The following is a 27,493-nucleotide window of genomic DNA, read 5'->3' as shown; positions in this document are numbered from 1 at the left end:
TTTGGAAAGTAGTGTTATGTGGACAGGCTGGGTGGCACAGTGGACAGAGTACAGGGCCTAAGTTTAAATCCAGACACAGACACTTACTAGCTGTGTGACCCTGGGCAAGTCACTTAACATTGTTTGCCTCAGTTTCTCCATTTGTTAAATAAGTTGGAGAAGGCAATGACAAACCACTCCAGGGTTTCGGTCAAGGAAACCCCAAATGGTGTCAGATATTACAGCAAATGATTAAACAACAAGGAAAGATCATCAGATTTGACAATTAAAAAGTGTTAGGTAATGTTAGAGATAGCAGTTTCATTTCCATAGGAGATTGGGAGCCAGATTACAAAGGGTTGAGGAATGAATGAGAAGAAAAGTGTAGACAGTCAGTCTAGACAATTTTTCCTTCTAGGAGTAAGGCAGGAGAGATAAAGGATGGCAAGATCTAGTGAAGATTTTTTTAAGGACAGGGAGACGGGCATATTTGAAGGCAGAGGGAAGGGAACTAGTAAATAAAGAAAGGCTGAAGATTCAGGAGAGAAAATCCACAGACAAGAATCTACTACAGGAGAAAGGGATACAAAATGACCACATGGGTGGCATTTCCTCAGACAAGGGTTTGCCTGGTTGCTTTGGGACTGTTCCATGACTGTGGCTTATATTACCAGCTTATTGTCATGTTACAAATAATCACAGCTCCAAAACTTCTGAGCCCAGTCTTTTCTTCATCTCGGGCCTGGCTTTTTATGTTGATGCCAAAATTTCTTGAAGTTAGAAACTGGACCTTGGCAAAGAAGCTGAAGCAAGAGGGCTACATCAACACTGATGTCATCACTGCTCAGAGCTATAAGTAGGGAGAGGCAACTGGGAAGTTGCTTAAAGGCATAAAATATGTCTTGCATAAGGAGGACATATTTCTTTCCCTAATGATCTTTCAACACTCTGTGAAGCTCTGTTGTCTGCACCAACTGCCCAACTGTATCCATAGATTGACTGCCTCTGCCTCCTGGGCCGTCACTGGGCTGCCACTCCAGATGCTTTAATGAGAAATGGGCCCATTGCAGTCTAATAGTCTGCAGGCTCTGACTTGCAGAAACAGATGCTGAAGGGAGACTTCAGCTGCCCTTTGCCTCTATGCAGCCCACCCTCCCTGCTGCCTGCCCTCCCCTTCTGGCCTCTATCCTAGGGGTTAGGGGCCTAAGAGTTGTCAGCTGGGACCCTAGGGTAGGGCAGAACTTTCCAGGGGATAGGCCACCCTTGCCCAGTGTGACCACCTACACACGACCTGGACCAACTGGCACAAAAGCCAACTCCTCCCTATTTCCCTGCTGGGCACCTCTCCGGACTAGCCCACCCTTTCCCCTTCTCTGGCAGCAGCCTCCCCAGGAGCACTCCCCCCCCTTTCCTCCTCCCACACCCACACTGTTCTGGAGTCTCTCCCTCAGTAGGATTTCCTCTTTGTTCTGTTTGTTCCCTGCACTAAAATACCTCCCTAAAGTGGTGCGTGTTCTCTCTGCCTTACAGGATCACAGACTTAGGGTCTGAAGAGATCATGTAATCCAGAGGTTCTTAACCTTTTTTCTATCATGGACGCCTTGGGCAGTCCGGTGAAGCCTATGGACCTTTCCTCAGAATATTGTTTATAAATGCATTAAATAAAATACATAAGATTACAAAGGAAATCAATTACACATAATTAAATACAGTTGTTTTTTTTTAAATTCATGGATCCCAGGTTAAGAAGCAGGTTCCCTACCCCTGGTAGTCCAGCCTTCTTATTTCACAGAGAAGGAAACTGAGACCCAGAGCAGTTGTGTGACTTTGCCCAAGTTTATACAGGAAATGAGTGACAGAGCTAAGGTTTGAACACAGGTCCCCTGACTCTACATTTAACAATTATTCTTCATAATTTTAAAATAATTAAATATATTTAAATTTAATATTAATAAGATATCTTATATATTTATATAATTTTAATAGTTTTATTTTTTATTATTCTCTCTATCACCTCCATAACCTCATTCAGATTCTAAGCTGACATTTATGGAGAAGACAATAAAAAAAGAATGAGTTCAAAGCATCATCCTAATGTCATTCCTCCATTCATGAACAATCAGAGGTTGGTACTCACCACATAGGAACCTCCTTTTGGGACCTCATCCAGTCTCAAATGCAAGCAGGCCACAAGTCTGCAAATTCCATTCCAGAGATTCCTTTTCTCCAAGACCCCATGCATGCTCTCATAATTTCCTTTTAAAAGAGGAAAAGAGGGCAAAAAAAAAAAAAAAAAGATCTGAAATAGGTTTCAGGAAATATTTTCTACCCCCTCCTGACCAGCCAAAGGGAGGTCTAGAGAGACTCAAATAAAGAAGAGGGCTCACTGTAACCTAGCATCTCAACTACACTGAAAATAGCTTTCAGATTCTGAAATATAAGGAGCAATAAAGCAGTTTCCAAGAAAATGGTTTTGGAAAACTTCCTGGGAACTAGAGGTTTTCTTTTTTCCCTTTAAATAATGGTAAGCACAGGCCTTCCCCCCCCCCCTTTCTTTTTTCTTATACAGGAGACTTCCACACAAGTACCCTACTACCCATGCCCATGAATATCTGTCCATCCTGTCTTGCATATTCCCCAGTGCCTGCTCCCATGCTCTCTGACTCTTTAGAATAGAGTTCTTAACCCTTTCCTTTTTGAAGTCTGATGAAACCTTGAAGCTCTTCTCCCAATAATGTTTTTGAATGTAAAATGTTATATAAAGTAAAATACTTAGGATTACAGAGGAAATAAATTATATTGAAATAAAGATGTACCTCCCCCCCAAGTTCACAGACTCCTTGAAATCTCTGCATGCATCTCTTGTGAGTTTGTGTTTTATTATTTTTTTATTGGCAATGATCAAAGTCAAGGTGGATAATTACAGCTTTATATAATTTTGGTTGCTTATATTTTGCAACTTGAGGGCTAGATTTTTTTCTAAAAGCTGGGACAATTTACTTTTTGTCCTGTGAAATTTTCATTTATGACTTCTTGAGATATATCTCTGAAAAAAAGGCTTAAAAAAATAATGGTTTTGAAGGGGTCCAAGGATTCTTTGGACTAGACCATCGTGTTTCAAATGGAGCTACTTGATTACATCTTTAAACCCAAATCACTTTGGCTTGTCATTGAATGGCCAACAATAGTCCCTAGTTCAAGCCTCTGTTGTTCATTGTTTAGGTTTTGATGGCTTAGAATGACAGTAAATGGAAATTGTTTTCTGTTCTGACCATAACTTTGAGGGTTTTCCCCTCCCTGATTTTTGATATTTTTGTAATGGTCAATCAGGCCATCTTTTATCTCAATTCTTACCTAGTTATTAGTCACTGAATGGGCATTTCCTCAGACAAACTGAGGCCTGGGAAAGACCTTCTTTTAGAAAGGCCAAAGTCAGCTACTGCTTCTCAGCCCTTGACTTTTGTCTTACCACTGGACGTGGTTGGTTCTGGAGGAGAGAGGAAGGCTAATGACTTTCTGTAACTCTGCCTCACTTAAAACCAATCCACTAGCAAGCCAAGATAGCAACTTGTGATATCATTGGTCCTCTTTGGAACAACAACCACCTGCTATCTTCTGATTTGCTTTGACTTTCTTTGGCTTCAGTTTCTTAAATTGTAAAATAGGGATAATAGCAGCACCTACTCCCCAGGGGGGCTGTGAGAATAAAATGAGATAAATTTGTGACCCTGAGAGACTGGAATAATGGTGGTAGCCTTAACAGGAATAGGGAAGTTGAGAAGGGGGGGAAGAGTTTGGGACTTAAGAAAGATAAAATCAGGGATATGTTGAGTTTAAGATGTCTATGGGACATCCAGTTGGAGATGTCCAATAGTCAGTTGGATATGAAAGACTATTATAGGTCAGGAGAGTGGTTAGGGCTAGATAATTTAGGTATGAGAATCTTGGAATAGAGATTGTAATTGAATCCATGAGAGCTGGGGTGAGATCCCTTGAGATCAGGGCTTTTTAAACTTTTTCTACTGGAGACCCCTTTTCTCCTTTCAGCTGCATTGGTTGGAGTTGCATGGCCTGAGGGTCATGTGTGCAAAAAACAGTGCAAAGTGTGCACACTTTGTGTTCAGAACCAAGGCTGAAGTTGTTGAGGTTTGGAGTTTCAGGGCTGCTTGAGACCCCAAAATACCAACATGTTGGGTCCTGCAGGATGAATTCGAGTCAAGTTTTTTCTCAGCCAAAGTAAAGCAAAGTTTATTAAAGATTTACCATAATGGGTAGACTCTTAAGGAGCCTAAATGATGCTTGCATTGAACAAGCAGGCCAGAACAATGTGATATGGAGTGAGTCTGTGCTAGATCTAATCTCAGCACCTTCCTGGAGGCAGGATGGGATCTTATATACAGAAAGACTGTGGGAGGGTTCTAGGGGTGGTCTAGAGGAGGAGTTTGGGGAGGGCCTTGAGGAGGAGTCTAAGGAGGATCTTGAGGCGACTGAGGTCAGGTTCCAATAATAAGAATAAGGGTGGGAAATAGCTGAAGGCTACCTGGAGATGACAGACACTGGAGGGCTGGGCTAGTTCAAGGGTAACAGATTTGGGTAGATATTCTGATAGGATCAAGGATGGGAAGTAGCTGGACAATAGAGGGCTAGGCTAGGTTAAGAGTAACAGAGATTTGGGCCTAGTGATGAAAGGCTTATGGCCTCATTAAGTGGGAAGATTTAAGGGGGCTCCCAGAGTCTAAACCCCATCACAGTGAAGTTGCTTGATGCAACCAGCAAGTTTTCAGACCCTGAGGACTATTATTTCTTAATGTGACTCAAGTCCCAGATCCCACGGATATCGGACTCTCTTCTCATTGGTAGGATATCAATGTTCTGTGCCTACCTAAGCGGCAAGGTAGAATTGGTGAGAGCAAAATATAGGAGAGCTTCTCTCTCTTGAGACTTTTTTTTTTTTTTGGGGGGGGGGGGCGCGTCTCTAGAGTTTCTTTGGGCTTAGAAGGTCTGGAGCTGTGATCAGCCAGGAAGATTTGATTAGAAGTTTAAAATTTAATTCTGTGCGGATTAGGCTGGAATGTTTTCAAGAATCTGAGACCTAGAAATAGGGTTCTAAACCTGTTTATCAAAGAACCATGTGCAAGATACATCTGTTACCTGATGATTCGAGGTTATATACTTGTGACCCATAAGGTGATTAAGGCAATTGCTGGGCCTGAGGGAAATCCCTTTTCAGGAAAATAGAGTCTAAAGCAGATGTGAGCTGAAGCTAGCTTGAACCAGCTCCAGAACACTGCTTATTCAATTTTCAATGTAAGCATTTATACCTTGGAAATCAGCAAAAGCTACAAGTCAGGATTTGATTTATTGTTTTGTTGGTTGATTTTAAAAAGTGATGGTGAAAAATGTTTATGTAGACAATTTTAAAGTGTGTCCTCCTACATTATTTTCTCAGAAAGCCAATTGTTAAACATTTTTAGCACACCCCTAAAAGTTTCGGTGTGCTTAACCAAAAGCTGAGTTAAGTCAGACATGAAAGTTACTTGGAATGATCCAAGGGGCTAAGATGATATAGGAAGCTAGGAGTCAGAGAAGGGGCTTGAAGCTATGTAGGTCTGATGAGGTGCAGAAGGAGCTGGGGGAGCTGTCTCAGTGACCTAAGCAGTTGCTGAGGGGGGAGGGGCTGGGGCCGAAGCCATAGGAAAGGGATCATTTCATTGGTCCTCTTTGCCCCTTTGTGGAGAGGCGCTAGCTTCAAGCATCTCACAATCTTTCCTGAGAACCGTGTAGGCAGCTTCTGTCCATCTTCCTTCTCTGTGACAGTATAATTCTAACTGCAAGAGAGTATTATCTTTTAAAGTCCCCAAAACAGGCCACGATTTATGGTCTTCTAGGTGATACCTAGGCCAAACAGTGTTGCAAAAAACACCAACTTTTCCTTTTCAAGGTCTCCAGAGAAACTAAATTTTTTCCAATGTTGTAAAAGACAACCCAAAGGAGAACTTTTGGGAGCTACAGGCATGGGGCCTGGAATCCCTTCCTCCATAAAGGAGGGTACCTGAAGTTTTCCTAGTTCCTTAGAGCTGAGAGAATTGAAAGAATCTGGCTTACACTTCCAGATGGGACGTCTGTCCTCGTCCTCCACTCTTCAGAAGCCGCGCACATGTCCATGTTCTCCAAAAAGAAACAAACAGGACCGAGAACCTGAGTTCAGGCTGAGCATGAAACAGCCTCCTAGCTGTCTGACCTAATAGGACCTGAGGTCAGCCCCCCCCCCCAAAAAAAAAAAACAACTCAAAAAACCCCACACTTCCAAGGTACTAGGGAAAAAGAGAGACTTGTATACCTTCCAGTACTGGCTGGAGAAGAGCTTGAAATTAGCAGTGTTTCTGGTATCAGGGAACCATAAAAATGAATAGGTTATCCATAAAGAGGGTTAGGGTTGCTCTAGAGACCCCAAAATATCAGGTCCTGCTGAATGAATTGGATTCCATTGAGCATGAATCTATCACTCTACTGCTGTTGTTTGTCCTTCCATCTTGAAGAGGACCATGCCATCAGGCTAGACCCTAAGGCATAGCCAAGACTGGGGAATTGGTTTAGCCTCAGGGCACCAAAACTGAAAGGGTGCTGACTGCATTTGTACTCTTTTTTTCTTTTGCTTTTTCGAGGGCAATTGGGGTTAAGTGACTTGCCCAAAGTCACACAGCTAGTTTTTGTGTTAAGTGTCTGAGTCAGTATTTGAACTCAGGTCCTCCTGACTCCAGGGCTGGTGCTCTATTCACTGCACCACCTAGCCACCCCATGCATTTGTACTCTTTCAGTAGATAAAAACAACTGAATTTAAGATTAAGTTAGCTAGATAATTAATTAAAATAACCAGCTACTTACTAGATGCTGTGCTCTATTCATGCCCTCTCTAAATTCCAGATGAATGCCTTCTGGCCCACCTCACCTTGCTCCATCCTTCACAGTAGTTCTCCTAAAGAACTGTCTATATCAAAGCTACCCATGTCCAAAGTCTCTCTCCTCTTTGGATCTTATGGTCTGGAGTCTCTACCCCACCCACCTTCCATATCACATTTGTCTTTAGAAGTTAATTTGCACTACTTTGGTAATTCTGGCACTTCACACCAGAGTGGCTAATTATAGCTCTGTCCAAGACATAATCTCTGCATTCTAAATTTGATTTACTAAGCAACCTCATTGCTCTGCTGGACACTGAAAACAAGTAAAACAGATAGATTAACACAATATCAAAGTTGGAAGAGACCTGAGGGTCCACTTAATCTAATTCATGCCAAAACAAGAATCTCTGCTGTAACACAAAAGGGATCATACAGCCTTTCCTTGTGATGGGAAACTTCCTTCAGAGGGTAGCCCATTTCATATTTGTCTACCTTTAAATGTTAGGAAGTTTTTTTTTTTAATTCATTGAACTAAAATCTACATCTCTGCTACTTCTACCCTCCTTAGTCGCTGGTTCTGCCCTTTGAATCTAAGGAAAATTATTATAGACTCTATAATTCACCCTACCCACTTATTTCTGACAATACTTAACAAAGAAGGGAAAATAGGAGGTGTGGGGTACAGTGGAAAGACTACTGCTTCTAGAGTCAGAGGACTTGGGTTCAAATCTCACCTTTGATAATTAATATATATGTGACTGTAGGTAAATCATGACCTTCCCTGGGCCTCAGTTTCTTTAGCTGTAATATGAAGGGGTTGGACTAAATAACCTCTGAGATCTTTTCCATTGCTAGATCTAGGGTCTCTGCCCTCTAGAAGCTTACATCTTAGCATGACCTTTCCTCTAGGACAGGAGTTCTTAATCATTTTGTGTCATAACCCCCCTTTTGTAGACTGGTGAAGCCCATTGACCTTTCTCAAAATAATTGAAAAAAATTCATATGAGAAGGAAATTTTAAACTAAATTTTAGCTAGACATTAGTGAAAATTAAGACGTTTTTTTTTTTTCCCTCAACCACACTCATGGGTCAGCTGGGTCCATGTATCCCAGTTAAGAACTCTTGATCTACCGTAAGACTTCAGCAAGGCATCTACCTTGTTGAGATTAGGGGGGCAGGTTTTCCTGGTCTGTCTCTTTACCTCCATTACAGGAGGAGTTTTTTCAAGGACAGCCTATTATATAGGTAGGCTGAAGGAGTACAGGCATGATTTCCTACAGGCTGTGTTTTTCAGCCTTGGGGAAAAAAATTATTTTGCCTCAGTTTGACTTGAAGGAAGGAAGTCCCCCTGCCAGGTTATGATTCATCAGATAAAGTGATCCTTGTGTTTTTCAGTAGAGATCCAGAAACCCTCCTTCTCAGGCTTCTGGACTTAACGCTCTCATCCTCTAGCCCAGAGAGGGAGGGGATTCCTCCCACAAGTCAGGTTCTAAGAGGGAGTGGTTCAGCTCTGAGGGCCATGATTTGCTCACCAAGAATCAGTCCTAGGAATCAGGGCTAATGTGTTGGCACCTAGACTATCTACAGGAGGTACTACTGTAATAAAAGAGAAAAAACTGTCTCTTATTTCTTCTGAAGCCTTGAAAGGAAGAAAGTATTTTCACACCTCCTTGAGCACAGGTAGAGATGGTGACATCTCCTGGGATTAGGAATAATTGGCTCAAAGCTGAGAACTGGCTAGATGCCACCTGGATTCTTTCCCTTGATAAAGTTATACAATAACAATAAGAAATTAATAGCTAATAACATTAACATCTAATATCTAATATTAATAGATAATAGACATATTAATAGCTAACATTGATATAGAACTTTAAGATTAGCAAAGCACTTTACAAATAATACCTGTTTTATCCTCAATAACCCAGTGAGATAGATGCTATTATCATCCCTGATTTGTAGGTGGGGAAACTGAGGCTGAGAAAGGTTAAATAACCTGTGCAGGATCACACAATTCTGTGTGAGGCAGAATTCAAACTCAGGTCTTCCTAACTCCAAGCCCAGCTTTTTTACTCCTTTGCATGCTAGCTGCCTCTGCTTCTCTCCTTTGTACACCAGGTAACTTCTCTAAGGCTGAGTGTGGGGTGAGGCAGGAGCTCGGGCATCTGGATATTATCCAGGGTCCCTCTTCATTCTCTATTTTGCTATTCATGCTTTGCTGTTTTTGGAAACACCATTGGAAAGTAGAAAGGTGGAGTGAAAGGCGGTGAAACTCAGAATTTTTGAGCAAGCAGTCCATTGGTCAGTCAACAAACATTTATTAAGTGCTTTCTATATATCAGGCCTTGTGCTAAGTATTAGTGATACAAAGGAAGGCAAAAGCTACCTCAGGGATCTTACATTCTACTGAGGGAGACAATATCTAAATAACTATGTAAATATAAGATATTTACTGGGTCGGTTGAAGGCAATATGAGAGTTCAGCTAGCCCAACCCCCTTGTTAGAGGGGTAAAGTCCTTTGCCCAGGGTTACAGAACTTGGGACTGAAATCCAGATCTCCTACCATGGTATTTCACTACTTGGTCATAGTTCAGGAAAAAGTAGAGAAGATTGAAATTATATTATAACAATTTAAAAATTAATACTCTATGGACTTAAATTAGAAGCTTTGATGTTGTGATTTTACATCAGCCTTGGAATCTGGAAAGAGACCTTGGCAGCTCAGCAGACAGAACTCCAGGTCTGAAATCAGGAAAACCTGAGCTCAAATCCAGCTTCTTTTACTAGCTATGTGATCTTGGGAAAGTCACTTAACCACTGCCTGCCTCAACTTCCTCATCTGTAAAAAATGAGGATAATATTAGCACCTACCTCCCAGGGTTGTTGTAAGGATCAAATGAGATAACATTTATAAGATTCTCTGCAAACTTTAAAGTGCTATATAAAAACTAGCTATTAATATTATAGGGGTTTTTTTTTTTGGGGGGGGAGAAGCAATCAAGGTTAAATGACTTGCCTAGGGTCACAGAGCTAGTAAGTATCTGAGGCTAGATTTGAACCCAGGGCCACCTAGCTGCACCTATTGCAATTATTTTATTTTGCTTTTTGAAGGGGAGAAGGCAGGGCAATTGGGGTTAAGTGACTTGCCCAAGGTCACATGGCTAGTAAGTGTTAAGTGTCTGAGGCTGGATTTGAACTTGAGTCCTCTTGACTTCAGGGCTGGTGCTCTATTCACTGTGCCACCTAGCTGCCTCTATTGCAATTATTTTAACAGAAAACCACCTCTGATAAATACTGTTTCCCCAGGAAAAGTTACTTGACCTGTCTAGGCCTCAATTTCGTTACCTATAAAATAGGGATAATAATACTTAAACAGGTTGTAGGAAGAATCAGATTAGATTATATTATATGCAATGCTCTGCAAACCTTAAATGCTTAGATAAATGCCAGTTGATGTTGTTATTATTCTTATTACTAGCTACCTCCAGGGTCTCTGTCTATTACTTGAACACACACAGTTGGCCTGCCAGTAGTGTTTGGAGGGGTTGTTGTGAAGAAGACTCCTCTCAGTTCCCAGCGCTCTAGATGTATTTAAGTTGAATTCAGCCAATTTCTACTGTGGGCTGTGGCACAGGCTTCTTGTCATTCATTCTTCCCAGTCTGCAATGCCATGTTGGAGCTAGAAAGGAAACCAAAGCTCAGACAGTCAAATGGCTTGTTAAAATCATGCTTTTATACTCCATAGCAAATGTCAGAGGTAGGATTACAACCCAGAACTTCTCCAAATCTAGCATTCTTTCCACTATACTACACTGTTTTTATGCCCTGCTATCTTGCAGACTACTTTGTCGTGCGTGCGTGCGTGTGTGTGCATGTGACAGTTTCTGTTTTAGATGTTGTTTCCATAGAGCAGGAATCACATCTTTTTCACTCCTAAAATGACATCCAGCACAAAAGGTTGTACATACAAATCTTAATAAGCAGTTTCAGGGGTTGCCACGGCCAAGGAATTCCTCACCTAGTGGCTGACTTGCTGGTAATGATTCTCTGCTTGTATCTGGGTTGGTTCTTGGACAATAGACAATCTATCGTTGGGTCTATACTCAGAGTCACTAGTCATATTTGCAATTGGGGCAAGCAACAAGAATCGTGCCTGCGGCAAACAGCTACTTATACCCTCAAACCAACTTTGAAATTCATTCTGTGAGCAAAATAAAAGAAATAAGTCAAATTCAGTTGACTGGATGGAAAAATTATTTGTTAAAATGGCTTCTACCCTGCTGGAGTGCATGTGTTAAATGTTTTTGGTACCCTTTTAAATTTCAGTGTCCTTGGACAGAACCCCAGTTACCCTGCCCTAGTTATAGCTCTCTCTACACCTGAAGCCCTTCCAGTCCAGCAGAATCTGCCAAAGTTTCATGCTCTGCTGGTGCAATTTTAAAAAACCCAGGTGATACCTGCACCATAAAGAAACATCAGACTGCCTGGCATGCTCATTTGGCAGACTATAAAAATCTTAATCTCAGGGATATAGAGCTTGTTGTGTGCCAAAGTCTTCATTGTTTAATAAAGAGTATATATCTAATAACCAGATTTGGATAGTAATGATGAAAGTATAGGCTGCAGCTTGGATTTTGAAATATTTCCATTGTCCAAGCATTCCCCTAATGCCATAAGGGTACTAGGAATATCTATTCATATGTGTCCTTTCTTGCACCTGAACTTTCCCCTGAGAAATGAGGAGGCCTTTTGGTTATAGGAAAATAAGACTTTTCACTTTTCTAGGGTAATGGAGATTTCTTCTGCCCTCCTTTTAACCTAATGTAATTGTGAGGGGCATTGAGTCCACCAATCCAATCACCCTAACCTAGACAATGAGGCCTGGGAAGGACTTTAATTTAGAAAGGCCAAGTTTATCTATCACATCCTGGGCCATCGCCAGTTGTCTCAACTTTTGTCTGGCCCCTGGACTTTGGTGTCTCAGGAGGAGAGAGTGGGGCTGATGACTGCACAATTCTGCCTCACTTAAATTCAATTCATGTGCAAGTCAAGACATCACCCTTGCGATGTCATTGGCCCTCTCTGAGATGGAAGGATGAAAAATAACAAGTTGAGTGTAAGTGATAAGGTACTATAACTTGGTACATTTATCAGGTGAGAATGTGTCTTGATTGTTCACTTAGTGTGACAAGTCCTGGATATCCCTAAGGTGACAAGAAATCTGTCCTGGCTGAGGGACTTAGACATGCCCTCTAGAGCTTACATGAGACCATGAATTAGTTGGAATCTGAGATTCAAGTATCTCTCTTTGGAGAGGAAAGTGAGCTGCTCCTGCAGAAGGAAATGCTTGGGGAGGGAACCTAGGTGGGGGAGGAAGGTGCCTTGGCCTCAGCCTATTGTCTCTTCCCTATTCCCATCCCTCTTTGGTTACAAAGAGCTTCAAAGTAGAAGGAGTAACTGCTAGTTGTAGCCCATGGGTGCCAAGTGGGAGTTGAGATAGTCTCTTCAGAGCTTGTGCTAGACCCACAAGGATAACTCTTGTGTCCTCTGAAAGACTGACAATGAGAGATAGGACATGGGAGGTTTGCAACAGGGACATAGAAGAAAACCAGAATTTTGAAGGGAAGCGACTGGGCAGCAGCATCTGAAGAAAGGCAAACTGTCAGGAGGGGCCGTGGATGACAAGGATGAACCAACAGCCATTCAGTAAACTATGCATGTGGAGGGTGGAAACAGTGGGAATTGTCCTAGCAATTCCAGGAGGTTCTCTACCATCTCCAGTGAGTGTCTGAGACATCTTTCTTCTTTTGTGCTGAGGAGTCAGAAGAGTTAAGTTGAGAAGTGGCAAAATTGCCCACATGTGTAAAATACAGGGGGAACATGGCCCAGAAGGACCTAGAGCACTGAGGTTCAAGCCCCAGGTCTAATATTTACTGCTTGTGTGACCTCTTTTGACCTCAGTTTCCCATTCAATGAAAGGGTTGGGTGTGACAGCCTCTAAGATCCTTTACATTTCTTGAGTTTTCATCTTTTCTGGTTTCCTCATTTGTAAAAAGAGAAGGTTGGACTAGATTAGAGGTGTTGAACAATCCACCTCAGGGCTCATGGTGCCCACAACACTCCCGACTGACTCAAACCAGATTAAAATGTAACTGGGAAATATTTAATAAAACATCAATAAAATTGCTAGGTAGTTTTTCTGTTTCTACTCAGCCATCTTGGCCCCGCCCCCCTCTATGCAGTTTTTCTAAGTTAATATGTGGCCCTGGGGATCCTGATGTATAGTTTAGTGGCCCCTGTTTCCATTTGACTTTGGACCACTGCACTAAATAGTCTGAGGGCTCTTCTAGCTCAAAGTCTACCAAAACTATGAATTCACAAAACCTTCCTCTGTGCCTGGAGGTCTGGGAGAAGGTAACCTTGGAAAATGAATAAGAGAGTGGATCATAGACTTAGAATAGGAACCGTCTTATTTTAGAGAAAAGGAAACTGAGGCCCCAAGAGGTAAAGTGGCCTGTCCAAGACCACAAAAAAGCTGGGATTTGAAAACCCAATCCCAAACTCTTTTCCCTCTACTACAATGCCTTTGTGCTTGCTGTCTCTTTTAATTTCTTACTACTTATCTTACATTCTATTTTAATTAAGCATTCTTTTTTTTAATTGCTAAGATGTCATGTGATTAATTTTGATTGGTTGGAGTATTCAGAGGAAAGTGGGGGTTCATTAATAATAGTTTTGAAAAGATGAGGGACCTACAGACATTCTGGGCAGTTAGGTGGTGCAATGGATAGTATGGAGTCAAGAAGACTCATCTTCATGAGTTCAAATCCAGCCACCTACTACTAGTTGTGTGACCCTGGGCAAGTCACTTAACCCTATTTGCCTCAGTTCCTCATTTGTAAAATGAGCTGGAGAAGGAAATGGCAAAACCACTTCAGTATTTTGGCCAAGAAAACCCCAAATGGAGTCACAAAGAGTCAGACATGACTGACCACACAACAATAACAGATGTTCTAGGCACCTGAACATAACTGCATAACATTATTCCCCCTTAAGTGTCTGTGTACTAGCCAAACTGGATTGCTGTCACCTGAATTCAATATACCTACTCCTCTTGCCTCTGTATAGGCTGTGCCTAGACAGTACCTAGGATGTCCTCCCTCCTCTTCTCCACCTGTGACATCTTCCTTTTCCTTCAAGGCTCAGCTAAGGAGCCTGCTTCACATCTATGGCTCCCTGCCCCCTCAAACTAAAAGGGTTCTCTTCCTTATCAAGATTTCCCAAAGTACTTTGGCTGATACTCTCCTAGGATCTAGACTTAGAAGGGCATGCTATCATACACAAGACTTGGTACCAAATGTGCACTTTCTGTAATGGTACAAGAAATTACACAGACAATGGAACAGGAATTTTGTGATGGATGCAAAATAACACAAAGCTTCAGATAAATAATAACAAGGGTAACAATGATTTAGATAAGCACTTTAAGATTTGCTAAGCAATTTACAAATATTATCTCATTTGATTCTTACCAACTCTAAGGGGTAGTTATTATTACTCCCATTTTACAGATGGGGAAACTGAGGTAGAGATTAAATGCTTGCCCAGGGTCACACAGCTAGTAAGGGTCTGAAGCTGGATTTAAACTCAGGTCTTCCTGACTCCAGGTCCAGGAATAAAGATAAAGAAAACATATGGTAGGAGAGAATAAAGCATGAGAACTCAGGGTTATAAAAACACCAAGGAGATGATCTTTCGGTTCATCCTTTTGTGAAAAGCACAACAGGGAGGGACTTTCCCAAAGGCCCTGGCACTTAGCCAGGTGAAGCCTCCTTAGCTAATTAAGAGCTGGAAGAAGGCTGCTCTTGCCTTGGTCCTCCCTGTTGCTGCTCTCAGAGGAGCACTAATCTTCCTTTTTTCACAAAGACCAGGGGGCTGCAAATATCGTCAGCTTGGGGAGGCACAGAGGTTTGCAGGCCGGCCAGATATCACACACGGCAGATTCCCAGAGAAACAAGGTAAGAGCCCCCAACCCCGGGAGAGTCTGGGAAAAAACGTGAAATGGTCAAAGTGTCCCTTTGGAGCCTTCTCAGCCCTGCTCTGAGCACCATGTCTCCCCACTTTACTTTCCCTGTTAAGTGGGCCAGTGTTTTTATGCAGTTTTTCAGCCTCCCACAGAGTAAGAATTAGAAGGGCTGTGAGAGGTCATCTACTAGAATCTGTGGCTGAACAAGAATAACAAATCATTTTTATACAGCTCTAAGAATGACAAAGCACTTTCTTCATGACAGCCCTGTGAGGTAGGTATCTGTCCTGCTTTTTTTTTGTTGCTGCTTTTTTGGAGGGCAGAAGGCAGGGCAACTAACTGGGGTTCAGTGACTTGCTCAAGGTCACATGGTTAGTAAGTGTTAAGTGTGTGAGGCCGAATTTGAATTCATATCCTTTTGACTTCAGGGCTGGTGCTCTATTCACTGCACCACCTAGTGACCCTCTATCCTACTTTTAAAAAGGGGGGGTGGGACAACTAGGTGGCACAGTGAATGGAGCACGGCCCTGGAGTCAGGAGGAACTGAGTTCAAATCTGGCCTCAGACACTTGACACTTAACTAGCCGACCTTAGACAATAGTCGATTAGCCCCAATTGCCTTGCCTTCTCCCCTCAAAAAAAAAAAAAGAATATTAATGATCTATTTCTACAGTATTTTTGTCCCCATTCTACAGATTAAGAAACAGACTCTCTGATAAAGTTAGTGACTTGTCAACAATCACACAGATTAGTAATAATAGCATCTGAATTGGAATCCAAAGACAGGTCTTCTGATGCCCAAGGCCAGCACACTACCATTGTAATAGCCCAGACAGGTAATTATCCAGCCAGTGTCTCTCTCTCTCTATATATATTTTTAAGCAATTGGGGTTAAGTAACTTGCTCAAGGTTACACGGCCAGTTATTTCTGGGTGTGGTGCTAAGTATCTGAGCCCAGATTTGATCCCAGATCATCCCGACACTGGAGCCGGTGCTCTTACTCGCTGAGCTACCTGGCCTCCCCTCAGTGTCTATCTTTAATGCAACCCATGGCCCAGTGCTCCCAGCCTCGGGTTTACATGTGTAGCACTGCCCCCAGCTTGGCCTTCACACTAATGAGAGGAGTACCCTAAAGGACAGCTGCTGCTCTCAGGTTTTCAAGGGTGTAAGTAACTCTGTGGTGCCACTCTTCTAAAAGCATGAGTTTTAAGGACCAGCTTACAGACACAATTAACTGAAAGCAAAGACATTTACTGAATAAGAACAGTTATCTAAAAACGTTCCCTTTAAGATTGTAAGCTCCTCAAGGGCAGGGACTGTCTTTTGCCTCTTTTTGTTTCCCCAACACTTAGCTTAGAGCAGTGACTGGTGCATTGTAGGTGCTTGCTTACTCGATTGGGGCTCACTTGCCCACAAGTACATGCATTACCTGGACGAAGAGAGGGCATAGACTCAGAGTACGCTGGTAATGAGGCAGTTGTGTATGGAAGACATCTGCCCAAGGCCACTCTAACTTGAACCACAGGGCTTCAAAGTCTTTCCTCCTCCTGTGATTTTGTTAATCTGATCCCTTCTGCATGAGGTGTCTGTTATGGGGAAGTTGTTCCACGCCTAGGTCACTGTACTAGGCTCTGTACTGCTCCATGACTGAGGGTTGATCCTTTCAGAGAATGGCATTTTGGGCACTCCATGGGCTTTCTTTTCCCTGGGTAGTTATATTCTCTATCACTTCCAGCTTCAGGCTCAGCTCCAAACCTAGGCCAGAGTTACTGAGAGTTTGGGAGAAGAATCAGAATTTCAACCTGGGGAGCAATGCTTGTTGAATTGACTTTACTGGTGCCTTAGGTTCTCTGTCTGTAAAATGAATGTGGCAGTTGGAGGAAGTGATCTCTAAATACCCATCTGGCTCTCTGATTCTCTGATCCTATGTTTCTAGCTTCAGAGCAGCTCTACTCCCAAATCTGTGGTATTTGTGTCCCACATCTGCACTGCTCTGTTGCCATTAAGCAATTGAAAAAGCAGAAGCTATGGAAAATGTGATTCCTGACATCAATTTCTTCTGTGCTAAGTGAACCCAGGGATCCTGGGCCACTTAGGGAAGGGAGAAAATTGAACCAAGAAATGCTCCCATGACAACATATTCTGTCCCCTTCTCAGACACAACATATCTTGTCTGGGGTCCTGTCCTTGACTTTCAAGTTCAAAGATAATCTGCACTATTTACTCAACTGTCTCCTGACAGGGCTGTGGGTGTCACCACAGTGAAAGGAGCTCTGTAGGCCGTCTGGAAAAATCAACCAGGTTTCAGACATAACAATTTGGTTGCTAAAAGAGAAAATCTTTGAATGCTACCACTGCGGAAAGAAAGGAGACCCAGTGTTTGGAACTATTATTAGTGTTTGCAGATGTTAAAGCATGTATTAAAGAAATCTTTGGTTTTGAGTGGTTTCCCAGAAGGACCAAAATGTAGCCAGTGATGGAACTTTAAAAAGTTCTCCTTTCTCTGGGAGAAGTTTCCATGAGAACCAGAAATTGAGTTAGAGGTACACCCGATTCAATAGATATTTATTAAGTCCTGACTGTATGCACAAAGCACTGTACTAGGCTCTGGGGATACAAAAAGTCCATCCTTGCCCTCATGGAGTTATATTCAGGTAGGATGATATAAACAATTTAAACATATAAGTAAATAAAATAGAATTTGAGGAGAGAGGGAATACTAATAGCTGTTCAAGGCTTCCTATAGGAGGTAGGACATGAGCTAATTAGTTCTTAAAGGAAGCTAAAGATTCTAAGAAGTCGAGGTGAGGAAAGGAGGGCATCCTGCAGTGGGGGGATGGGGGAAAAGACATGGAGTAAAGTTTCCCTATAACTGACCCCTCATGCAGAAGGTAAAGACATGGAGTCAGGAGGTAGAACATGGAATTTGGTGTCCAGGAAGTCACTTATTTGGCTTCAAAGGAGATTACCAGAGGGGGAATAACGTATAATGAGCATTAAAAGTGAGGGAGAATGGAGACTGTGAATGTTTTCAATAATAAACAAAAGAAATTGTATTTTTTTCCTCCCTATAGAGAAGGAGAAGCCCACTAAAGATTTTATATGAGAGAAGTAACAGGCTCAGATCAATGCTTTAGGAAGATTATTTTGGCAGCTCTATGGAGGATGGATAGAAGTGGGGAGAGAATGGAAAGGGCAAAGTCTAGTTGTGCAGCTCATAATAATCAAAGTGAGAAGTGATGAGGGTGACAGCCATGCGAATGGAGAGGAGGGGATTAATTCAAGGTAGGTTTGGCAACTGATTGGTTATGGGGATTGAGGGAGAAGGAAGAGTTAAGGATGCTGTTAAGATGGTGAATGTGGTGAGTAGGAACATATCATTAGTGGTGAGGTGGCCAGGTGTGTGTGTGGGGAGGGCGGGGGGTGGGACAATCCTTTATTTTAATGGAGCCTAATGGAGTATCTTTTAAGATGGAGTAAGCAAGTCCACCATCTTTCTGCAGTGAGAAGACAGGGTTGCTGGGGTGCCGATTCTATTCTCTAAGCAGCAGATAATTAATAATAATAACAACAGCAGCTGGCCTTTTAAAGTTTACAAAGCATTTTACAAATGCCATCTCATTTGATCTTCACAACGACCCTGGTGGGAGGGGCTACAGTTATCCCCATTCTGTTGATGGCAGAAACCGAGGCAGGCAGAGGCTAAGTGACTTGCCACAGTTAGGAAGTATCCAAGGCTGGATTTGAACTCAGGTCCTCCTGACTCCAGGGCTAGTGTTCTATCTGTTGCACCACCTAACTGCTCCTGGAATACATTCTTCTTTTTTTTTTTGGCTTTTTAGAGGGAAATTGGTGTTAAGTAACTTGCCCAAGTTTACACAGCTAGTATTTTTGTGTGTCTGTTAAATATCTGAGGCCAGAACCAAACTCCAGTCCTCCTGATTTTGGGGCCGACACACTACTCACTGCGCCACCTAGCTACTCCTGGAATACCTTCTTGACATTATACTTAAGTGATCCTTTGTATTGCTCTAATTTCTTCTCCCTTTGCCATTTGCTCCCTGAGTGACCTTGAGAAAGTCAGTTATGGGTCTTAGTTTTCTCATCTGCAAAGCAGAAGGTAGAGATCAGACTAAATGACCTCTATGGTCCTTTCCAGCTCTAATCCTGGGATTCTGTGTTATCTTAATACGCCATATTCTTATATAAGGAGAGCCCTGGAAGTGGCCACTTTTCTGAACTTCTAGAACAGGGGTTCTTAAGCTATTTTATGTCCCCAGTCCCTTTGGCAGTGTGCTGATGAAGCCTAAGGACTCCTCAGAACACAGTTTTTAAATGCATAAAATCAAATACAGGGCATTACAAAGGAAACAAATATGGTTACCTATGATTGTGATGGAATGCCATTGTGCTATAAGAAAGGACAAGCAGGATGCTCTCAAAAAAACCTGGAAAGATTTATACGAACTGATGCAAAGTGAAGTGAGCAGAGCCAGAACAGTATATGCAGTAATAATATTGTACAATGATCAGCTGTGAATGACTTATCTATTCTCAGCAATATAATGATCCAAGACAAATCCAAAGGACCTATGATGAAAAATATTTTCTACCTCCACAGAATGAACTGATAGAGTCTGAATGTAAATCAAAACATACTTTTAAAAATTTCATTTTTCTTGTTTGATTTTGGGCTACATTTTCTTTTACAGCATTACTAATATGGAAATGTGTTTTTTGTGACTACACATGTATAACCTACATTAAATTGCTTGCCTTCTCAATCAGGGTCAGAGGAGGGAGAAAGAAAGAGAATTTGGAACTCAAAATTTGAAAAAAAATGTTAAAATTGTTTTTGCATGTAATTGGGAAAAAATAAAAAAGTAAAAAAAAATCAGAAAAAAGAAATATGGTCATCAACATTTTAAAAAAGATTCTTGGACCCTAGGTTAAGAATTTCGGAATCTAGAATCCCTCCTAGCTCCCAAACTTACATTCCTATGATCCCTGACATAGCAAATCTCATCCAATGATGGCCCGGTTTGTGGCTCTTCCTTAGAGTTTACACTATTATGGGTTTCTTCCAGTAATTTAGAAACTAAACTTCCTTGGACTGAGTCCATGTTGGACTGGTCTTTGACCAAATCCTAGTCTATAAAGAACAATGTTATGGCAAGTTTCCATTAGGTAGTAGTGTCTTACCTCAGCTAAGTGGTTTGGAAACTAGGTCTTTGGGAGTGTTTTCTCACCTCATTAGGAGAGGACTTATAGAATCATAGATTTAGAATTGGAGGGGGCTCTGGAGGTCAATGAATTCAACCCTGTCATTTTACAGATGAGGAAACTGAGGCCCAGAGAAATTAAATTACTTGACCAATGCTGCAGAGCTGGCTGTCTAAGAAAGAATTTAAACTCAGTTCTTTCAGTCTACAAGTCTATCCTCTATCAGGCCTCTTAATTATAAGAAAAATATATCTACTTTCTTTTGATCAGTGATAAAAGGATCTTTTGATTCCAGATACCTAGAATGTTAGAGGCAGGAGGGACCTTAGTACCAGTCTCCTCATTCCCCAGAGAAGAGCAGTGTCTTGACAACGGTCACACAATTAGTAAAAGGCAAAGGTAAAACTGAAGTTTACATCTCTTTGCTGCTGGTCCAGTGCTCTTTCTGTATACCAACACCAGCTTTGGTCTAGCTTCAAGGAAACAACAGTGATTTGGACCAGTAAGTATAGCAGGATGTCCGACATGTTGGCTCATGTCTCAATTGTCTACCTGGTTTTCAAGGAACTAACTCCATGATATGATCAGAGTCCCAGAGAGATTCTACAAATTTCCCATTTTTATCATGGTCCTCTTTGAGAATGAAGGACAAGCAACTACAATTTGTACAGACAAATCTTGATGAGAAATTGTCATTGTTTTCAAGAGAGAAGAGAGAGATGTTGATCGAGTTACATCCATTTCCAGACTGTATCCAGAGAGGAAGTGAGAGGGTTTGCATAAGGGATCATGACAGCAAAAAAATAAATAAATAAAATAAAAGCCTTCTGACTTCTCCAATTCTTCTGAGTTTGGACAAAGGACAGGAACTTCTACGATCTTTTAAACATCAGCTTAATTTATGGGTGTTAAAGCATTGCAAATATTTGCTTTAGCAAAAACAGGGCCTGGGTTTGGGGAGCTAGGGTGAATTTGCAAATATACTAAAACAAATGTTGCAGCTGAAACATTAACTTTAAGGTTAGAGTTATAGGCACCAGCTGGGTGGTTGGAACTGGCCAGGAGGGACATAAGGTGAGGCCCTTTAAAGATTCCCTGACTCACAGGGGAGCGTGAGAGAGGGGGGAGTCTGCTTTGCTGCCTGAACCTTACCTCTAACCCTGGACAGTATTTGTCTGATAGAATGCAAGCATGTTCCTTGAATGTGGAGACTCATTTTTGTCTTTGTTTTCTGACACCCATAGTGCAGTCACTGGCACTTAATAAGCACTTATTAATAAATTAATTGAATACCAGTAGGAGTCATTATTCACACTGAATGGAAGAGTATGGATGGTTCATAAAAAATCCATCTCTTCTACTGACAAAAATATTCAGAGGGCGGAGCTGTGTGGCATAGGACAAGTAAGTCCATATGGATGGGCCTCCTTCAGTTTACTCAATAATAAAAAAGGGGAGGGATCATAAGCCTTTCCCAATCTAAGTCTGTTAGTCTTATGATCCTGGTAGGCTGGTGGAGAAGGGAAGTAGGGAAGAGGGGGAAGGTAGGGAGAGTGCCTGGGTGCTGAATAGACAGCATGAAGTCATTAGGTGCCTGGGTTCAGGGAATGTAGAGTTTCCAAAAGAGTGGTAAAGGAGGCCCAGAAATGGGAAGTCCATGGGCATCCAAGGCAAATTTTTCTTATTACACAATTGTATCCTAGTCCAGCCCAGACAGTATCCTAACAGCCCACAATTCAGGCTGTTTAAAGCAGGGCCAGAATGTGCCTCATAGAACGTTTCTTTCCATATTATGCTTATCAGTGTAGCATTTTGAAAGTTGACCTTCTTTAAACAATTTCATTCCTTTGCAAAAATGGAAATGTCTTTCCAAGGTAAATCTCTTTATTGTCTCAATTTTTCATAGAATCTTTAAGTTCAGAGAAGTCAAGAGTTTTGTCCTTTGAGAGGCAAAAGGTCACAGCTTAGCTCACCCAATCATAGTTTCCTTGTGAAAGAAGGGTCCTCAAAGAGCCCATGTTCCTGCTTTCAGGCAGGTCCATCCTTAACCCAGACTCATAAAATATTTGATAAATCTAGGAGAGACCTTGGAGATCATCTAGTCCCAGGGATTCTTAACCTTGTCTGTGTCATAGACCCCTTTTGGATCCCTGCTCAGAATAATGTTTTTTTTTTCTTTTAAAGTTCATACCTGGAGAAAATGATAAATTTCAGTGACAAGTTAGTGGAAATAATGATGTGATTTTTTTCCTCCATTCAAGTTCATAGACATTCTGAAATCTAGCCCATAGTACCCCTGGGGCTATGTGTATGTCTGTGAACCCCAGATTAAAAACCTCTAATCTAGTTGAATTCTTCTCATTTTACTAATGAGAAAAATGAGACATGGGGAGGTGAAGCAACTGCTTAGATGTTGACTATTTCTACACAACTAGAAAGAGAGGAGAAAATTGGTTCTTTAGGAAATGGAAAGATAATTTCAAAAAACAACTCAAGGATTTCCACTCTGGTCTAGAGCACAGGCTATTCTGGACCATGTTCTAAGGAGGTGCCATAATCATGACATAGTCAGACAAGCTTTGGATGGTGAGGTAGGAGACAAGAATTTGAATTGAGTGCTGAAATTTACAGGCAATGTAAGCTGGGAGCTGGCTTTGGAGAGAGAATTCTACCCTGTGACACAACTACTTTCACAACTGTGAACATTCCACTTAACTTTTATGATCCTGTTTCCTTATCTGTAAAATGGGGTTAATAATACCTATCATTTCTACCTTTCAGAGGGTTCTACATGCAATCTCCTTTAAGCCTTTTACTATAAGACTTAGAGAAGAATGTATGTAGGGCCCTTTGTAAACTTCCTTTTTCTTTAGTCTTTTTCATAAAAAGTTTGATTCCCCCCCCATGTCACATTCCACTGCCTCCTTTTTCCCACAGTTTTGCAGCAAATAAGTATAGTGAAGCAAGACAAATTATACATTTACCCTGACTGAAAATGTATACCTTTGTAAAGCCATGCATAAGCAACTTTCCAGAGGACTGCTGCTGTGAATAGCTTTCAAGGTTCTGATTACATAGTACAGTAAGCTCTCTATTAATTCAATAACAAATCAGAGCAAAACATTCATAGAAAATCAAAATACAGCATTCACAATGTTACAACTTATCACAGAAAATAAAAATACAGCACTCACCACGTCACAACTCAACAACTTATCACTAAAGTGGCCACATAGTTTTTATCACAAAGTGGTCACAATTTTAAACAAAGTACATTCATTTAGTCAATCATAAAATCCTTAATTCAATCACAAAGTACAAAAGTGACCCCTAGGTCACAGTAAATTGTAATTTTCTTCGTCAGTACACAGTATCCAAGTAAAGTCTTCTTTCAGCTTGGCTTGAGGCTGGCTCTCAGCTTCCTTGGTTCCTCTTCCATGGTCCCAGCTCCAACTGTCACCTGGGTTCAAAGGCAGGCAGCTCCCAGTTCCTTTTCCAGCTCCTTGTCCAGTTCTTCGTCCAATTCCCATTCCATATTGAAGTTCGCAGTGTCTGGTCCACCTCAAGTCCTTCACAGTTCCTGTTTCTGGGAAGACAAAGCTTGACAGAGTCACAATAATATTCATACACATTGCTGGCACCATCATCAATTCACTTTCTGCCTGTAAAATCAACTCAGACCCACCAACAAGGTCCGAGAACTCAACACAAATCATCAACATAGAAATCAACACAGACCCACAAACAAGGTCTGAGAACTCAACACAAATCATCAACATAGAAATCAACACAGACCCACAAACAAGGTCCAAGAGGTCCGCACAAATCATCAGTAAAGTCCCAGGACCTCCAAAACCCTCCTCCAGGACTTCTGTAAACATATAACCAGAAAATCCTCTTTCAGGGCTTCCAGTAAGGTCCCAGGGCTTCTGTACAAAGCATCACAAACAAACATCAACACAGACAGAGCAGACAAACAGAGTGCTGGGATACCACAAGTTTTCTCTTTCTTGATTCTGCCACCACAAGAGTCCTCTTCTCAAAATAAATAAAAAAAGAAAAACAAACAAAAAAAGCAAAAAAAAAAAAGTCCTCTTCTCAGTTCTGCTGTCTCTAGCCTGGGGCTCTCCTTATATATGGTTATGAGCTCCTCCCCAGGAGTTTGCAAGTTCTAGGGGTCACAAATTATAGGGTTCACATGTTCTGTTTCTTTATTCTTTTTTTTGTTTGCTTTTTGGATGGCAGGTGGAGTGAAGTGACTTGCACAAGGTCACACAGCTCATTTTTGTGTCAAGTGTCTGAGGCCGGATTTGAGCTCAGGTCCTCCTGATTCCAGGGCCAGTTCTATTCACTGTGCCACCCAGCCGCCCCTAACATGTTCTGTTTCTTAACAGACTTGATACAAGGCTCAAAAGAAACTTGAACTGAAACGTGTTAATTCAATAGGTGAAACAAGGTGTGAACAACTTCTGTGTTTGCCATTACAATGTTATTCTGCACCTTTAGCCTACCACCTCTTCCCAAGAGGAAGAAGGCATGCTTCACCATCGATCTTCTAAATCTAAAATGATCAGAGTTTTGGAATCTTCCTGGGTAGCTTTGCTTTACTTTGTAGTGGTCATCTTGTAAACTGTTCTCCTGCTTCTGCTTACTTTCTTCTGCATCAGTTCATATAAATCTCCCCAAGTTTCTCTGAATTCTTCATCTTTGTCATTTCTAACAGTGTAATAATAATCCATTATATTCATATACCACAGTTTGTGGAACTATCCTTTAACTGATGGTCACTTTGTTTCCAGTTCTTTGTCATATGAAAATGTCACTCTAAATATTTTTGTATATATGGGACCTTTCACTGTCTTTGATCTCTATAGGATATATGCCTAGCAGTGGTATTACAAGGGCAGCTAGATAGCCTGGAGTCAGGAAGACTTCAACTTCTTGAATTCAGATCTAGTCTTAGGCTAGCTGTGTGATCCTAGGCAAATCACTTGGCCCTGTTTGCCTCAGTTCCTCATCTGTAAAATGAGTCAGAGAAGAAAATGGCAGACCACTCTAGTAACTTTGCCAAGAAAACCCAAAATGGGGTCATGAAGAGTCAGACACAACTGAAAACAAGTGAACAGAGACAACAAAGTAGCATTACAGGATGACAAGGTATTTTTTGTTTAGTGATGAATTTTAAATAATAATATAGCTTATTTATATAATGCTTTAAGGTTTGCAGAGAGCTTAATGAAAATTATCTCATTTTATTCTCACAACAACCCTAGTATGAAGAAGCTGTTCTTACCCCCATTTTACAGATGAGAAAAGTAGGCAGACAGAGACCAAGGACCTTGTCCAGGGTCACACACATATTAAATGTCTGAGGCAGGATTTGAACTCCGGTCTTCCTGACTCCAGGTCAAGCATTCTATCCACCATACTATCTAACTGCCTTTTCATTCAATTCCAAATTATCTTCCAGAAGGGTTAGATGAGCTCATAGTTCCACCAGTACTGGATCAGTGTTAATATATAGCTCCTCCAGCCTTTATCATTTTTGTCTTTTGTTATTTTTGCAATTTAATGGGTAAGAGGTGAAATCTGAATTGTTTGCATTTCTCTTATATTTATCCACTTAACCACATTCTTTCAAATAGCTTCTGATAGTTTACATTTTTAAAACCTTTGCAAATTTTAAAGAGCTTTTGTCAGCTTTTATTAGTACAAGCACTGTGACCTTGGGTATCTGTGTTGTTGTTATTGTTTTTTGGGGGGGCAAGGCATTTGGGCTTAAGTGACTTGCCCAAGGTCACACGGCTAGAAAGTATATATCAAGTGTCTGAGGTCAAATTTGAACTCAGGTCCTCCTGACTCCAGGGCCAGTGCTCTATTCACTGTTCCTCCTAGCTGCCTTGGATATCTTAAGTGACCTTATTTCACATTTAATTGTGAGCCTCAGTGGCTTTATCTGAAATCCAAGTCACTAATATGTGTATTATTTATCTGATAGTGTTGTTGTAAATAAATCATTACTGTAGTCTGTGCTATAGAAATATCAAGTATTGCTATTATTTTTAACTCTTCTTTTGACTCATTTTATTGCCTTGGATAATTCAATTCAATTAATTTCATTTCCATGAAGACACCTTACTGTTACTGGCCTCCCTCTGATAGAGCTACATTCAGTGCATGACTACCTTTCAGAGATAGCCTGCATCATGTCAGCATTTATAAAGTATATTGAGATTGTGGGAAGAAAGTAAAGCTGGGGCGGCCAGGTAGCACAGCGAGTAAGAGCACCAGCTTCAGTGTTGAGAAGACCTGGAGATTGAATCTCGGGCTCAGACACTTAGCACCCACCCAGAAACACCTGGCGGGGTAACCTTGAGCAAGTTACTTAACCCCAATTGCTTAGGGGCGGCCAGGTGGCTCAGCGAATAAGAGCACCAGGTCAGGATGACCTGAGGATCAAATCCGGGCTCAGACACTTAGCACCCACCCAGAAACACCTGGCAGTGTAACCTTGAGCAAGTTACTTAACCCCAATTGCTTAGGGGCAGCCAAGTGGCTTAGCGAGTAAGCGCACTGGCTCCAGTGTCGGGGTGACCTGGATCAAATCTGGGCTCAGATACTCAGCACCACGCCCAGAAATAACTGGCCGTGTAACCTTGAGCAAGTTACTTAACCCTGATTGCTTTAAAAAAAAAAAAAGAAAGTAAAGCTTAGATTTTTTTTTTTAATTTTTATTTAAGAAGGGTTGGGATGATACTTGATCTGGTTTAGTTGCTTGTTAGATATCAAAGGTGTTGCTGCCTTTGCTTGTGATTATACCAGCCTTGTGTATATGAAGATGATGCTAGGCCAACAGCTGAAGAATGGGTGGACAGTTTGAGTTGGCTTTTTCCTAGTGGTGGGGATGAATCCCACTTCATCCTCCACACTGTCTACACCTTATCCCTTTGGTGACCTTTGGAATCCATTTTGAATTACCTGGCTACAACTCAGGGTGCAACCATAGGACAGAACTTTTCTGCATACAAATCTGGCCAGAATAATCTTGACCTCATACTTTCTGGTAGGGAGCACCCCAAAGTATAACTCTGGCTTTCAACCTTATTGGTACCACATTAAAAAAAAATAACACTATTAACCCAGAGGGCATATTTGTTGTAGTTACTGCATTTCCATGACCTTTGTTAGGTTCTTACCTTTTTTTCCCTTCCTCACCTAGCTCTTCTTATTTCCAAGTGAATTAAACATTGGAAGAACTTTCTGACTATGGAGTCAAGAAATACTAGAAGGGGCAGTTAGGTGGCACAGTGAATAGAGCACCAACCCTGGAGTCAGGAGGACCTGAGTTGAAATCTGGACTCA

General features: G+C 41.5%; 1 long non-coding RNA gene across 1 annotated transcript in view; it reads left to right on the top strand.

Annotated features, from left to right (window-relative positions):
- The first annotated feature begins 14,709 nt into the window (after positions 1-14,709).
- The window catches only part of LOC138151766 (uncharacterized), a 57,360-nt gene continuing 44,576 nt past the window's right edge, over positions 14,710-27,493 (top strand). Inside the window, exon 1 of the long non-coding RNA XR_011165910.1 lies at positions 14,710-14,900. This is a non-coding gene — a long non-coding RNA (uncharacterized lncRNA). The remainder of the gene's footprint in view (positions 14,901-27,493) is intronic.

Source organism: Petaurus breviceps, unplaced genomic scaffold (genome assembly GCF_028583685.1).
Source record: "Petaurus breviceps papuanus isolate PSGF00001 unplaced genomic scaffold, PetGlider_PUasm1.0 90919, whole genome shotgun sequence".
NCBI lineage: Eukaryota > Metazoa > Chordata > Mammalia > Diprotodontia > Petauridae > Petaurus > Petaurus breviceps.
The sequence above is the reverse complement of the archived record's forward strand: the minus strand, read 5'-3'. Positions and strand labels throughout refer to the sequence as shown.